The 18,304-nt window shown below is 26.6% G+C and overlaps 1 long non-coding RNA gene across 1 annotated transcript in view; it reads right to left on the reverse strand.

Moving 5' to 3' along the window:
- The window catches only part of LOC147816603 (uncharacterized), a 32,266-nt gene extending 23,598 nt beyond the window's left edge, over positions 1-8,668 (reverse strand). Inside the window, exon 1 of the long non-coding RNA XR_015431303.1 lies at positions 8,651-8,668. This is a non-coding gene — a long non-coding RNA (uncharacterized LOC147816603). The remainder of the gene's footprint in view (positions 1-8,650) is intronic.
- Positions 8,669-18,304: the final 9,636 nt, after the last annotated feature.

Here is an 18,304-nt window from a genome sequence, read left to right on the forward strand (position 1 = left end):
CTAGATTGGCACTCTTTTTCGCCCCATTATATGCCAAATGATGATCGCCAAAGAGGTAAGTTTATAGGAAGGAATGGCTCTTTCGTAAAACACAGCCGGTATATTTGCTTGTAGTCGTCTGCTGTCGAAGTACCAGGAGAATGTGTATATGATTCTCGAGAACTCTCATATTCTGAGCATTTACTTTATAACTTCTTTGCAGACATCTTTGTTTCTGAAGAACTATAATTATTCTCCTGTTTCATTTTGTGCCGGTAATGAGCTTCCTAACCCAAATTAGCACACTTTATGAAATAAAGTATTCTATATTTTTTATTCGATTTATTTTTATACGATTCTAAATAGAAATATTGTTTAATGTGCGTAAACATCTTGGCCTAGTCATTAAAAAAAAGCATCAAAAATAGACTTGTTTGAAATTATAGCAATTTTAAGCAATATTAATTAAAAGCAATATTATTTGAATAATATTGCTTTTAAGCGTATTCAATGTCGCAGTTGATTATTGTTAGAAATATAAAATAATTACAAAAATTTTTTATCAGACTCTAATACTTTCACTTCAGATAACTCAAAAAGGAAATTGATTTAACTATGTTAAAATGGTGAAGGAGGAATTATGGAAAACTGATTTAATTATTCATAGTTGCAATTTAAAGTTTTCCACACATGAAAATCTTACTTTAAGTGTAATAGAAAGAACAATTTGTCTATTTAGAATAAAATATTATTCCTTCTTAAAAAATAAAGAAAGCTGATATTTAATAAAAAATAATTAATTTCTGCTAGTTTCTGATTGTAAGCAATCTGAACAATCAATAAAATAAAATTCTAATAAAAAATAATTAAGTTCTGCTAGTTTCTGACTGTAAGCAATCTGAACAATCAATAAAATAAAATTCTCACGATATAATAAATTACCCAAAAGAGCTCAAAACGAATAGTCATGACTAGGACTGGGCGATATTAGAAATTATATATCGTGATGCATCGTCAGTTTTGCATCGCGATATAGTATTCTTGTATTTTGTATCGCGATATAGTATTATTTAATTTCATTTACTTGTAAGGCACAGAAAATCAGATTTCTATCATAACTCCATACTCAAATTGATTTAAATCAATTTATAAATTTGAAGATATATATGTTTTGCTTAAGAAAGATATTAAATAAATTGACTACAATGTACAAATCTTGCTTAAAATATTTATTGAAAAAATGTGTGTAGATACAATATTTGCACCTCTTTATCGTTTATAAGGTATAAGCAGTCTTAATTTAAGTTGGATACTTTACTAAGCTTTTAACTAGAAATCAAAGAAAGTATAAAACGATAGGTTTATGAATTTATTCGGAAATCAATTAGTTCAAGTGAATTAAATTTTGAAAAAAAAAAGTTTGAAGCTATAAAAAATAATTTTACTAAATGAGCCATAGCCAATTGAGCGAAATTGAAACTTCATATGAAATTTTCATTTTGAAATAAAAATATATCAACATTTCCGAATGTTTAAATGATAAAAGATGCTCTGTTTTTTCGAACATTACCCCCAGTACCAAACACCCTCTCTGTCGCTTTTGAAACATCACAAATTTTTATTTACTATTATTATTTCACATAAATAATTAAGTTCGTTTTACTAGAGCAAGGTTCGAATTTTAAACTAAAAAGTAAACATAAGTTTTGTTATAATTTCTTAAAATTTTCTCTCCTTGAAAGATTTATCAGTTTAAAAATAAGAAGGGAATTTTATAAATATATCTAGTTAAAATTATTGAAAGAAAATTTAGAAAATTTCAAAAAAAAGCTTGTTAAAAAATTCATTATATGCTTAAAACAAAGTGTTAAAAACTTTGTTTATTTTTAAAAAAAGCGTTTTTTACAAATCAATGTTTCCTTGTACTATTTTGCATAAATAATTACATAATTATTAAGTTCGATCGTAATCTTCAAATTCTAAATGAAAAAGTAAACGCAAGTTTTGCTACATTTTCTAAAAATGATCACGAAAATAACGAAAGATTTCTTAATTTAAAAAAAAATCAAATTGAAATTTATCAATATATTTACCCAACAGTATAAAAAGAAAATTAAAAAAAATAAGTTCGTTAAAAAATATTTGTATGTTTAAAACAAAGTGCTAAATAAAGTTAAAAAAAACGCTTCTAAAACACCATTTTTTTATTATTATTATCTCGCATAAGTAATTAAATCAAATTGAATAATGACCGAATTATGAACGAAAAACAAAGTAAAGTTTAATTTCTTAAAAATAAAAACAAAAGAATTGTGATATTTGATAATATATTTTAATTAACTAATAATATTAAAAGAAAATTTTAAAAAAAATTATCATACTCTCTAATAAAGTGCTAAATGATTAAATTATATAAGTATAATATTTTATACATATGTTAGCATATTTAGTACTACTTACTTAAGCCTTCATAAAATAACTTTTGGATAAACGAATATAATAATTCAATGCAATTTTTTTTATTTCATTTAAAATGTTCTCGAGATATTTTAAAATACGCATAAAGTTAAAGTACGTACAAGAGTCCAACCATATTTACGAGATAGCGATTACCTCCTTCTTTTAGGAATATCAAAAATCGAAATCCGTCAAAGAAAATGTATGTTTATTTAGAGAAAAAAAGTTTTTGTGCTTGGTTTAGAAACTTAAAATATCGTCTACCCTTATTAATTAGCAAATTTGAGCTTACCCTTCAACCGAACCATTTAGGTTGAGTCTTAAAATATTAAGATCCGACTATTCGACCAAAAGTAATTCCGGGTGGTCCGTTTTATTATGCACTGCACATATGCATATTTATTTTTATATGTATTTAAATATAAATATATTCTTAAAACTTAAAATAGACGAGCAGTTTTTTAAAAATAACTACTGTGATCTCCACTGGCTACGCTCGTGACTAACACAACAGAATTTTTTAGACTTTTAAAGGACCGTTTGCACTGAATGTGATTTTTTTCGGATGCGACAGAAATCCTCACTAATCACGTTGCCGCACGCGTGTAAAAGTGCATCCAGTGAGGATGGCGTTGTAACGAATAGTAAGGATACTTTTAAGAATTTTAAATTAAAGATAGATAAAATTCGTAAATTAATTTTCCTGCTGGATGTGAATAATTAAACATTTAGTTTTAAAATCGTTATAATTAAAAATGCACATTAAGGACAAATTTTTTAAACAAAATATAAGTCATGCAACCGTAAATTTGATAAATTTATATATATATATATATATATATATATATATATATATATATATATATATATATATATATATATATATATATATATATATATATTCATATATATATATGAATATATATATATATATATATATATATATATATATATATATATATATATATATATATATATATATATATATATATATATATATATATATATATATATATATATATATATATATATAATAATTTAGTCCGCGTAAGACTATCTACCTTGCTAATGAATTGCCCACAATCAATAAATGCTCTTGATTTCGTTTTGTTTTAACAAGGAAAAAATATAAAGTAACTTATAATTTATGTAATTATTTAACCATTTCTGTCTCTGTAAATGTCTTTTTTTAAAGGAAAACAATCATATTTTGCGTTACACGTAAAGGAAAACCACGAAAATATCATTCAGACTGCTTGGCGGTAATAGGATTTCAACTAAATGTTCATCCTTATCTCAATGAAATAATTTTTTACAGGCAACCATTTTTTATTATTATTTAGGCCTAGCCGTTGTGGCTCAGAAGATCAGGAGTCTCCTTGAGGTCAGGCTAACCGTGGGAGGTTTTCGTGGTTTTCCTCTCCATGTAACGCAAATGCTGGTTAGTTTTATCAAAAAGTCCTCCACGAAGGCAAATTTCTTTCAATACCTGGACCAGGACTATCCTTGTGTTCCGGATTAGATTTAAAATTGAATTTACGGAGTTGAACATCAGTAGGAATAAACATAAAATTAGGTAGGCTGTTCGACGACGGTTATAAAATTATGAAACAGATAATGTATCAATTTATTGAATATAAACGAAAAGCTCTTCGTTTTAACTCAACTAGTAAAACAAAATAAGCTACAATTTAAGTATCGAAATACAATTATATACTTATGAAAGCTATAAAAACAACCTATTTTAAATAAAATTAAATTATCAAATTTTGCTTAACATGCTAAAGAAAACTACAAAAATGTTTTTCAGATTGTTTTTATCGGTAATAGGCATTCCAGCCAAATATTCATTATCTAAAAGAAGTTATTTTTAAATAATCAAGTTTTTTTTTCTTCCCATCCTTGATAGATGGTTTATCATCTTTGTGAATATAAGGAAACGTCATTATTTTTAATTCAATCCAGAAATCAAAATTACTCATAAGTTACTTGGAGTACAATCATAATCATTAAAGTTATAAGAATAACTTATTTCAATTAGGACTAAATAAAAATAATCAAATTTTGCGTTACATGCAAGGAAAAACCACAAAAAAGTGTTTTAGATTCTTGAACGGTAATAAGATTCTAGCTAAATGTTCTTTATCGCAATGAAATTATTTTTTTAACCATTAATTTTTTTAATCATCCTTGACAGACAAATTGTCATCTTAGTGAATGTTGTGAGACACTTTTCTTATATTTTTAACTTTTAACACGACCCAAAAATCAAAGTAACTTGCAGTTTAAGTATCAGAGTAATATAAAAGCTATTGTAGTAACCTATATATTATGACCTATATATTAACCTATATATAATAGGATTTCTTCTTAATGTTTATTATAGCAATGAAATTATTTTTTAATAATCAATATTTTTTTTATCATCCTAGATATATAGTCTATCATCTTAGCAAATGTTGTGAAATGCTCTTCTTATTTTTGTATTTTTTTCACTTTTTTGTACACAACGCAGATATCAAAATAACTTGTAATTGAAATAGAGGAGTAAAATCACATTTTGAAAGACTTTTTGAATGAAAATAATTAGAATTTCCATTAAGCATAAATGAAAACCAGAAAAACGCTATTTACAAACTAATTGAACGCTAACAGATAATAATTAGACTATATATCAGCAATTATTATAATTTTCCAATTTCTTGTGCTTTATATGAAATTTAATGTTTTGGGCAGCTCAGATTGCTCACTAAAATGTTCTTTATTTTATTTATTTCATTTAATTTATTTATTTTTTGTAAGTACATAAATTGTGTTTTTTTTTATTTCAAGTATTTGAATTTCAGAATGATGTAAAGAATTAAATTTTAAGAACATATCAGTTTCTTTTTTTTTAATTTTAAAGATTACAAATTATAAATCTTTCAAAAATTCGAGATAAAAAATGTGTTATAAAATTTGCGAATTTTCCTATTTTTCTGCAAAGAGACAGAATGTTATGAATTAATGTTAATCATTACAACTTATAAAAAAAGGAATAAATTACAATAAAGAAGCACCACAGCTCACTCGAGGGCGTGGATATAGAGTAAAACTAGTTACTAGATCAGTGCTGTCAATACTAGTCACAACTGATCTAGTATTTCGATTTTTGGTTTCGATTTGTCGAGCATGCGCAGCTAATTCGTGTGTAAGAGGGAAGGTGTAGTTTACAAACATATCACTGGCGAGATTTTTGACTTCATATTGTTATGCCAAAAATCAATCTTATGTTATCCCCTGTACTTGTTTTCGATGTCAGTATCATAGAGTTGAAATACTGGGTAGAGAGAGTAGAATAACCCCCGACCCGTGGACAAGATAAAGTCACGTGACTGTAGCCCAAACTTGCCGTTCACTGAGACCGCTTCGATTCCCGTCCATTCGTTTAGCATTGCGATCGTCTGATGCAATTAACTGTCTGTCTTTTTAATTCAGAAATAAGAATGGTACAAAAGTCCTCAGCATTTTGCTGCACGGAGAAGTTTTCTAGGGAGTGTCCGATAACTTTTTACAAGAAAGGGCGACATTTTTTTTCACTTTTTCTATTTTAAAATTGATTTTAAAATTTTTCCGATACTCAGTCATGCTCTGATAATCATGTTTTATTTGCTTTAATAATCAATTACGCTCGTTTTTGCTCACTTTTTTTGCATTTAACATAAGTTTTTATTGTTTCTTAAACTTTAAACTTAAAATGTTTAAGTATATTTCAATATAATATTCTATTTTTAGCTGAAATAGCTGCAAAGCTTTGTTGGCTTCCTTGGCGAGATACTTTAGCGCCAAGGAACAGTTGAGTAAACTTTCGGTTTTGTTTTAGTTCTCTTTAAATGTCGATATCATTTCTGTATATTCTGAAGAATTTGTATATCTTTACCTCTTGATTACTAAAACCCAATATTTATCTTGTTCTAAAATGTTTCCTTTAAATATATATATTTAAATAAAAAATATGGTACATAAGAAGTTGTGTTTTTTAAATTACATAGGAATGCTTAAAAACCAAATTATTTGTATATTCTTATATGTTTGATGAATAATTAAATTCTATGAAATATTTTTAGTATTTAAATATAAAATAGTGTATAGTAGTTTTAGTGTTAATTTTTAATAAAATTATATAATTCTGTTACTATACATAAAATGAATACAAATTATGTACTATTTAGAAAATAAATTAAGGTATATTTAATATAATCATTAAGTACTTGTTTATCTTCTTTTTATTTAAAAATAGTTGCTTTATTGGAAATACTTTATTTTACTAGTATATTAAAGCGTAGAATTAGTTTGATTTAGTGCAAAAAATTTAGAAAACATAACATAGAAGTGGATAAGTTGTATAGGAGTAAATTAGTGCAGTAAATTAGCGCATGTTATGCATTGGTATGGAATAAACTGCTCAGACGGCCAAGGCTAACAGCTGGCTGTGGTGCAAAGATTTAGCATCGTGAACCTTTCTTGTAAAATTTCAACTGTTTTTACCTTTATCTAGATTGTATATATTTAATTTGCAGCTGGCTAAAAGATATAGTTTTAAATGCACTTACTATTTTTAAGAAAATTAAATTTTTTATGGATGGGCATTGTAATTTTCTTAATGTCCATAAAATTATTATGGTTCTTTTATTTGTAAAGTAAAATATTTTTAACTGCTACTTTTTAAGATACTGGTTTTCTGCATAAAAATTATTAAATATACATTGACCTATAATAGTTGCATAAATTTACCTCATAAAAAGTTGCATAAATTGCAATTTCTATAACAAATAAAAGTAAGATATTTTAATTATAAGTTCGTCATTAGTTTCAATCTACATTTAGTACAAAGTAAAAATTCTAATTGCTTTCTCTTTTATTTAAGTATTTTTTGTTTAAATTTCGAAAGCTTTTTTACTAGTCTCTTTGTGTGTACAATTTAAACTTCCTAGTAATTTATGGAATTAGATTGTACATGAAATACAAAGTAAAATTTCTAATTAAACTCTTTTATTATTTTCTTTGATTAGTTTAATGCTTTTAATCTTATATTTTTCTCTATTCGGAGCTGAAAACTTTTATATTAGAATAAATATTTTATTTCATATTTAGACAAATTGTTGAGTATTAAGTTAAAATGCAACAGCAGTTTATTTTTGAAAATATCTATTTTAAGTGTCAGGAAAAAAAGAAGTCAAAATTCTAAATTAATAATGTAAATAATCTTTATTGTATAAATAATTTAATGTATTCAATATATAAATAAAATTCTAAACGTAATTAAATTTAATCAAAAATATGTTTTCTAATTAATCTGTTCTACTAAAAACGGGTTTTATTTTCCCCGAAGCTATTTTTCCCGAAATTTGATATTACCTCTCGAGCAGTCTCTTGGTGAGCATAAATAAAAATGATAAAAGTGTTGCAACATTAACGTTATTTCTAAGCATCGAACTTTTTTCAGACAATCTGTTTAATTTTACAATTTGTTTTATCTAACAGTGATAAAACTTTTAAAACGTAAAGATTAAATTAATTTTTTAAACGAACTTGTGTTTCATTAAAAAAGAAGGGCAACATTTTCAAATTCACATTTTAAGCCCTGGTAGATTTAAAAAAAATCCTGATTTTTGTATCGAAGTTATTATTTTTTTAAAAAAAAATAACAATAGTTATTACAATATATATTAGTAATTTTTTTTAAAAAAATAGGTCTTTGCAATAAAAACATTTAAAAAAAAATTTCTGAATATAGTAAGAAATATAAGTGATGCAGAATATCGTTTTTTATTTTTATATAATGAATAAATTTTAAGGAATAGTGTTAAGGGTACAGACGAGAACTACTGAATTTTTTTAAATAAAGGCAGTACTTTAATTAAAAATTATTTGTTAAGAGAAAAAAAACTCCTGTTTTAAAAACCCATTTAATAATATTAAAGAAATATGATTAACGAAAATATTTTTTTTTCTCTCTTTCAAATGCTCCGATTATTTGCGCATCGGTAATATCGAAATAAAGCTGTTTAAAAACTTAGTGCGCCAACATTTGTGATACTGCGCCAAGTATTGCACTCTTTCCATCACGTGATTGTAACTCTTTGCTTGCTATCTGTGGCGTGTCTTTTCGGAAGGAATAAAGCGGACTTGGTTCCTCTACCTACTATATCAACTCTATGGTCAGTATACCTACCTCAAGAGTTCCTTTCATTCTGTAGGGGTGGGGGTAAAAACCACAGGTGGTATGTTCGGTGAAACACCCCTAGAACCAACATTTTTAAGCATCTCTCACATCATTGCAAATTTCTCAACATCTTATATATCGTCTTAATCTTAAAAGTAATTTTTTAATCACCTGTCTGTGAATGACCGAGTGTTTCCTGTCTGTGATCACCTGTCTGTGAATGTTACTGTGAATGACTGAATTCTGGAGAATGTCGACTTTCACCGGTGAATGTCAACAATCACGTAGTCGCTTTGGTGATTGTCTGAAATATTTTTTACAACCGATTTCATATTAATTTATTCGCTGATATAATTACATTTATTCAATATTTTAATACTTACTGACGACAGATTAGAAGAAATATCATTGTAGGGTATACCGGGCAAATGCATACCAGGGAGTGGCACTTGACCTTAAAAAAACATCAGTGTAGGATATACCGGGCAAATGTATACCGGGCTGTGGCACTTAACTAGACCTAGTATATATTTCGGACATTTTACCAAAGGTCTAGTCATACTAGTTCTAGTTAATTGCCAATGCCCGGTATACATTTGCCTGGTATACCAGACACTGATGCTTTTTTAAGGTCAAGTGGCACTGCCCGGTATGCGTATTGACAAAACATACCGTAGATTGTAAACGTGGCGATTGCAGGTGGAGTTGGCGATGGATTACGCGTAAATGTGGTGGGAGAACGAAATTACATTAACCTAAGCAGTGTAATTCGATATTTTCTTCTTCTCCTCGACTAGCCATTATGAATAAAAATAACTCATTAATTCCTTTTAGCAGAGAAAATAAAAAATAAAATAACACCTTTTTATTGTCAGGATCACTTTACAAATACACTGTATTCATATTTTATTAAGCGCTATAATTTATATTTTATAAAACGATCTAGTTTTTTGATAAAACAGATTCAACTTTTTAATTTTTTTTACAAGAATTGTGTTGCGAAGAAATAAAAATAATTTATTAATGAACCAATCACAAAAAATAACGTAACATTTTAATACTATGTTTTATTGAAACGCTATTTTGAAGAATTAATTCTATTTAACTTTTATTGTAAGAAAACATAACCTGTTTTATTTTAGTGATATTTTCTATGAAATCAATATTCTCTATAAAAAAATAATGTAAGCTTTTTTATAAAGATTATTTTTTTAGAAATTAACAAAGACATATTATTTACTAGAAAAAAAAATAGAGTATTCAAAAATGTTATCACACTTTAAAGTAATAGTTTCTTGTAAACGAAATAATCAATATTTTTAAAATAAAGTTTGAAAGCGTTTGTTTCATTACTAGAAGCATTCATTATAAAAAAATATATATTAAATTACTTTTTTGCATAATTTTATGAAATAACTTTTTTTTTGGAATGAGATGAGATTTTAAACTTTGTGAAAAATTGATTCAATTCCTTAATATATATAAAAGTCGGTAAATACTTCATTCATTATGGAGGTCATAGATAACTTGATACCTTTTCAATATAAGAATAATAAATGCAATTAATAGAAAATGCACAATTTTAAAAATATATTTTATATACACGCATTGCGTACAGGTTATAATGCAACTATCATACGTAACATAAATTTATAGATTCCTAAATACTGTTATATGAGTTTGGTAATTAAAAATATAATTAAAAAATAACATAATTAAAAAAAAATTCAACCTTCAATTTAAAACTTCCTGTTGTCATATATTAATAATAATTATAATTTTTAGCAACTTTTTTGGGCACAAATTTTTAATTCTCGAACTTAATACTATCCTTTATATGAAAATATCAGAAAATTTATAAAAGAAAAACTATATTTTAAAATTGAGACATTGGCGACAACAGAGGTTAGATGTATGTGCTGAGTTTAAATAAATTATATGGTATAAAACTCACATTTAAGATTTAGATCAATTTATTATCAGGTCATAAGAGTGTTTTTTAATAAATAAATGTAGTGATTGTTTGATTTACAATTGTAAGGTCCTGTGTGTTTAATGTTAAGTTATACATTTCTTTAGAAATAATATTTGAAATATGCAAAGCAGGGCGGCATTCATTTCAACTTAAAAATCATCAACTTAACTTTCAATAACTATAGATAAATAAAAAACAAAAGTTTGATAAAAACTTTAAAAGAAATACTTTTAGAAAAATTCTTTCTAAATAATATTTAAATAAAACACAATCACTTCGTCTGAGTGATTCTGTAAGAAATTCTAAACTTTGCAATTTTACAAGTTAGGTGAAAAGTAAATATCTACAATAGTGGTAGGGAATTAAGGAAATTCTAAATCTAAAGTTTGAGTCCTAGAACGTAAATATCTGATCATTAAATCAAAAGTTAGTTTTAGATTTTTCGTTTATTGCTCACTGTACACTAAAAGGTGATTTTTTTTTCTTTTGAAATTTTGATTTTAATGCCCTTACTTCAACCTCCTTCGAGTTATGCTTACTTTATAAATTTAATCTCAACTTTATTTTTCTTTTCACTTTTAAACTGTAAAAGACTTTTTCTCCATTTGTAAATTATGAAAAAAGTTATTAATCTGATCGCGTAAACAGTTAATTTATTAAAATTGAACATTCTCAATTAATTCCTTTTAATAGTCATTTATATTATTAATAATAATTATTTGCACAAAATTATAATAGAGGAAAGTTTGATTAGAAATTTAAAAGTTCTTGCTACAATAATTAGGGAATTTCTATTGACAAATTCAAGTAATTTTTTTTTCGGAGCAAAATGCATTTTTATTTAAAATGGAACAGTGCTGACTTAACATTTATACGATAAAACACTCTCTAATCGCTAACACCGATGACAGGAAAAAAATTTCGTTTTTTTTTTCTTTTCCACAAAAAGTTTAGAACTTAAAATGTTGTTCTTTCATTATAAAGCAATAACATAATATTCTCGTATCATGTAAAACTTGATAACGAAGTTACTTATCTACCGTTTTACAGTTATAAAATGAAATGATTATTGAATTCTACTTGCATTTTAAAATGTCAATGTCTCCATCGTTCAATGAATTTTACGATTATTTTTATAAAACTGTGTATAATGAACATTTCAACTAAAATAATTAGTACAAAATAGCTGCTAATAATTCTCTTAAACATTTATAAATATTATACATTTATAAATTTCAGCTTTTCGCATTATTGCTAAATAACCTCTACGTCGAAAAATATTTAAAGAATTCCATAATAACTGAAAATTAAATAAAATTTAAAAAAAATTGTAAATGGTTATCGAGCAGAACCATTAAGTTTAATTAATGAAGATAGAATTAGTAACAAAGTCACTGCTGAACAATAATTTTTTTTTAAATCTTTTAAGTAAACAAACTTTATTGTAATAATCATTTCATTATTAAGGATTAGAGGTTATTGTGAAATTATTAATTTTAATAAGTGGATGAGTAGGTAAAGAAGTTCACTACTCGAAATACGCGTATACATTTAATGAAAGTTATGAAAATACAGAAGGTGGAGGTAATATCTATGGAGGTAATAATATATAATTTTTTTTATCTTAGTTTTATTACGATCTTCTAAAAAACGCTAATAAACACAATTATGTTAACAAATACAAACGATTATGTCGGAGCTATAACAAAAAAATACGCTTTATATTTCATTTAATGCTGAAGAATCTAATGAAGATCAGCTTATTTGAAACTCTGAAATGTGACACCCATATATAACTTGGTGAATGATAGATACGTGATACCGAAAACAAAACAAAAACATAAGCACACAGCTGTTTGGCGATTTGCGAGACGCTCCTTCAACGCCGATAGATATTTTCGCCAACCCCTTTACAATCTACGGTATGTTTTGTCAATACGCGCCCGGTATATCCTACACCGATAATTTTTTAAGGTTTAGTGCCATTGCCCGATATATATTAGCCTGATACTCCAAGCACTGTTGTTTCTTCTAATCTATCGTCAGTAAGTATTAAAATATCGAATAAATGTAATTATTTCCACGAATAAATTAATATCAAATCGGATGTAATAAATATTTCGGACGTTCACCAAAGCGACTATGTGATTGTCAACATTCACCGGTGAAAGTCAACAACCACCGATTTCGATCATTCACAGTAACATGCACATCATTAATATAACATAATGACCTCATCAGCATGTTTTTTTCATATTTTGCCTAAATAACATTTGTCATTCTATAGAATGCCTAGGGAAAGTATGTAATACCTCTCATATTTCATACTTTGCCTAAAAACATCCGGCATTGTTTAGAATGCCGAGACATTCTATTCAATACCGGCGTTTCATACTTTGCCGGTAACATATATAAGAAAACAAAAATAATCATAGTAGCAGTATTTGGTGGCAAATGTAGCTGTAATCGTATTTGAAGAATATGCTGTGCGACATTTTATGGTGAATTTGCGAATGTAAGTTTCAGAATGTATCGAAAGATGAGGATGGTATTTGGTAAGCATCTTTATCCAAAGAAAGCCTTGTAACCTAAATATCTAGCAAAATGAAGCGATTTTTTAAGCAATGAATCTTACAATATGCAACATATTATTTCAATATCTTATTCTTAAACATAACATATTTCAGCGTTTTTAAAATACCACTAAACATTCAGCAATTCCTTGAGTTATAGAAAAAAGAAATATCGTAAATTATAGAAAACCTTGTGAATGCGCATTAGAATTACTATACAATATGCATTTTATTTTTCAAGCTCATTTTTTTCTTCAAACTTTCTTGCCTAGAACACTCGATTAAAGCTGTAATAATGATTAGCCCTAAAATTTTGTATATAGCCATAATAAGTTATGTTAATTTGATTTTGGTATGAAATCCTCAAATTTTTATAACAAAAACAACATAATCCAAATAATATCAGATAAAAAGTTCATATATTTAAATTCTAAAAACTTAGAAAATCATAAATAATTTATAAATCGATTCAAATTTTCTTTTCAAAGGAGATTAAAATAAAAAAGATTTTCCACAGAAATTAGCTTAAAAATTGTCTATATCTCAGAAACTTTGAGATATTTTCTATTAACTTTGAAATATTTCTATTAAACCTCTCTGAGCAATCACGGAGCATTATTTAAAATTTTTTTTTTACAGTCAGAAATTGGTTGCTTAACAACCTAGTGAAATTAAGTCTTCTTTTGAATTAGTCAATGGGTTACCTTAAAATATTAATTTGCTTTGGCGACTTTTCTGGCGGTTTTCTGAACTATCGCCAAATATATAAACCTTTATTGTGACCCAATTTAAGACCCAATTTTTTCAAAATTTTGTCTACCCCCCCTAATTCAAGTGTCTGCATTCCAAATTTGTAAAAAAAAATACATGTTTATTCAGAGAAAGTACGTTTTTGGGTCTGTTTTCATAACTTAATTAATAATTAGCACTAATTAATTAGCATATTTGAGGTCAGCCCCGGAACCATTAAGATTGACACTTAGTTCGTGAAAATCCGATCATTAGAACGAAAGTTATTCAGGGTGATATCTTTTTTTTTTTTTTGCGGACTGTACGTAAAATTATACCCAGTTATAAGTCATCATTAGTGTTGGATAATGTCATAAAATCGTAATTAGGGTAAGATTAGTGAAATGGTTAAAAGCATTTAGTTGCGTAAAATAATTTTGAAAATGTGGAATAGTTAAGCAATTGACTTAAATACTAATTTAATATCTATTAATTTAAATATTTGTTCAATATACAATCTAACATATTGCGTATCTTAAAATAAACAATAACTATTGCGTTTCCCCCTTCCGAAAAAAAGGCGAGTTTTAAAGTTTTCAAGACACGAATAGGGGAAAATTCGTGGAGTGTCTTAACGTTTCATAGGCGGTTTTTGTTATAAATATTATCGTAGAATTTTTTTTCCAAACATGTACAAGATTGTCTAGGCATGGTTCTTGAATGCAGTTCTAGTGGCACCATGCAAAATAAAATAAATAAATAAAAACTTTGTGTAGAAACGCAACCTATTGAACTAGAGAAAATAAGCTATATCAAAACATTTGTAAAAAATAAGCTGTGAAAAAGCATTTGATTTTAGCAAAGTAACTCGTTAAATTATTAGGTTTAAAACAGCTCTAAAAAATTATAGTAATGGAATAAAAAAAAGTGTTATTTTGTCCATTTTTAGGAAATAAATTGGAAAAAATATATCTATTTGAATTATTTAAATAAAAATCTAACTAGTTTCAGAGCTATCAACATTCTTGGAGATTTTGCAGAAATAGAAAACTTGTAGGGCCCTTTACAAAGTCTGGCGATGGCCCTGTATCAATTACATAAATAAAAACCTGATCTTTTCTTTTTTTAAACTGTACTAAGATAACTTAAAAACAATTTAAACATTATAAAAAAAAAGCATCGAAAAATTTTTTTGGCAAGATAATTGAATGACAATTCTTGTCTAGTATTTTTGAACAGGCCTTTGGAAGTAACCTGTTATTTTTATAACAGGTGTGATTAAATAACAGGTGCAAAGTACCTGCTCAAGAAAATATTAGCCATCTCTAGCTGAAAAGGAAGAAATATGAAGTCAAACGGGGTCTGGGGAGGAAGGAGCCAAGTGGATACAAATGTTATTGGCACTTTATATTTAACCAACCGCTCATTTGAAATAAGTATTGACTAACAAGTTTAATCATTTACCACGTAAAATTAACATTGTTACTAGTACAATTAGATGTTTCATAAATAAAGAATTTTAATATTTGATTCATGCCAGTTCAAATAATCGCCAATTGTTTAGCGTTAATTGCTTTATTCTTCAATACATTGCCAATACCTTTTTCAGTACTTTTAAACAGATTTAATACATTTGAATGGCTCTTCTAACAATTTAACAAAGATAAGTAGCAGTCTTTTCAGCTATAAGTCAGCCGATCTGCTAATTTTACTAACATACAGATGGCATGTGAAAACGAAGAAGCATAACACTAAAATGGTGGTGACTCAATTAAAAATTTTTCAGCTACAACAAAAATTCTTATTTATTAGGTTTTTATATTGTTTTATTAATACTAAATTTATCAAATTTCCACTTTTTCATATAACCTCTTAGCCATTGTGATGCAAAAGAATCTTTGCTTATATTGTATTGTATCACAATGTTGCCCAGGGAACGCCAAACGAGGAGGCGAGGCTATTTTATTCTAACTGCTTAAACACTAAGAAGAATATTTGATGATATACAAAAGGTCAATTTTTTTCTATATCATGAGCATCGACCACTATCTGTAAAATCTACCACTTTTGAAGTTTTGTCATAGTCACTGGGATAAGTAGTCACTGGGTCTTAGAAGTTGTTATTTTAGTGTTTAGCAATCAAAATAGTTCCCCAAGAGGGCTGTCAGACACAATTATAAGTAGCCAGAACATGAGCAACAGCCCCCCGAGGATTAAAAGAATCGTTAATTCCGTACATTCCATGAAAATATATTTTTACTGTGCAGATCTATGAATTCTGCCACAATCAAGTAACAACGTAAATAAAAGTAAAATAAATACAGTAGCATAAATAACTACTGAACACGTAATTTTGATAACCAGAATGCCAAATGAAACTTAGATATTTTAATACAAAACAATATGGAACAAAAGCCAAAATGATGTTAGGGTAAATTTTGCTTCAATACTAAACTTATAATGATTAACTTATCTAGTACTTAAAACTAAACATGCATATATGCAAGTTGTTCTTTACAAGAATTTTGAATTCAAAAGAGCCAAAGGAAGAATTGCATAAATAAACTCTGAAGAGACATAAAGACATGGAAATGACAGAATCGCCAATTTTTTCCCATACTCCTCTAAATATTTTTGAAAGGGTGGAATAGTAAAACATTTGACTTAAATATTAATTTAATATCTATTAATTTAAATATTTGTTTAAGCTAAACTTATTTATTTATTTTTCAGAATGCACGTTTGATCTTCGAATTAGATCTCTTACTTCATTTTAATTTAAATAAAAAACATGTACATTTTTTGTATAATTTGATTAAAAGACATAAACATTTAATTCGTTTACAAATGCGATAAATTCATCATAAAATAGGATGAAGGTATAAAATTAAAAAATGACGAAATTATTTGTATTATAATTTTCTAGAAACGTCATAAGCATGTGAGGTAAACATCTAATGCAAGCCACTTAAAAAATTAAAATGGGGCATTATATTTAATACATCTTTAAATAAGGTTTTTATAGATAAGAGTACTAAATGTGCCAACAATTATTTTAAATGAAAATAATGCGGTACTACAGAAGTATATAATACTTTTGGCAAGTTTAGCTACGATATGAACTTTTTGGTTACTAAATAGATTTACCATAAAATGCTCTAGTTATAATTTTAAGTGAGCATAATGTTGTACTACTGAGCCATACAATTCTCTTGGAAAGTTTAGCTAAAATATTAACTTTTTGGTTACTAAGTAGGTTTACCGAAAAGTGTACAAGCAACGAAGTCAATAATTGTATTGAAAATAATGTTGTATTACTGTGGCATACAATTCTTTTGGAAAGTTTAGCTAAGATATGAACTTTTTGGTTACTAAGTAGGCTTCTTGAAAAGTGTACAAGCAACAAAGCCAATAATTTTTATTAAAAATAATGTTGTACTACTGCGGAATGCAAAATTTTTGGGGAGTTTAGTGATAATATGAACTATTGGGTATCAGAAACGCTTGACGTAACGTGTACTAGCAATAATTTTAATTGGAAATATGCGGAACTACAGTAGTAGGCAATATTTTTGCCAAGTTTAACAACGATGGGAAATATTTGGTAACTAAATCAGTTTGTTGTAAAACGTACTATTAATAACTATAAACAATTCTAAATTAATATGGTACTACTATGATATAAAATCTTTTTTGGTGAATTACGATATGAATTTTTCGATTATTAAATCATTTTGCCTTAAAATGCACTATTAATAATTTCAATCTGGTAACGACTACTTTGGTACGTAATACTTTCAGTAAGTTTTGAAACGATAATTGTTTTTTGGTTATGAAGGTTTTGGGTTACTAAATTGGCTTACCATACAAGACACATTTTTCAACGAAGACATATAAAATAATGTATAAAAAATATATATAGTAAAAATTTAGAAATCTGCAATAATAAACTTTAATAAGAGCAATACTGTGAAAAGTAATCTATTAAGCTATTTTAAATATATGAACTCATGTTTAGAGTGAAATAAATCTCGAGACACTAAGATTTAATATTCCTTAGAAGTTCATTACATGAATTAATTTTTTAATATTAACATAAGTATGAAAATCTAAAGGAAACTGTATTTTATCTACTGCAGTTCAGATTGAAGTTGTTTACAAATACTATTTATTTATTTTGAGTTTGTTTGTTTTTAGTTTCGTCATTCGATTAGTGGAGAGTTTTAAAGGTACATACCAGTTTATGAATAAAATATTTACTATATGAATGACTTTACTATTCCAGTTCGAACTAATTTTCATTTTAGTTTAAATGTTACCTGAAACGAAAATACGTATTAAACATACATAATCAGCAAAAGCATTAGTTTTGAAAATCTTGAAAAG

Source organism: Parasteatoda tepidariorum, chromosome 1 (genome assembly GCF_982258835.1).
Source record: "Parasteatoda tepidariorum strain Cologne lab strain chromosome 1, Ptep-v5.0, whole genome shotgun sequence".
NCBI lineage: Eukaryota > Metazoa > Arthropoda > Arachnida > Araneae > Theridiidae > Parasteatoda > Parasteatoda tepidariorum.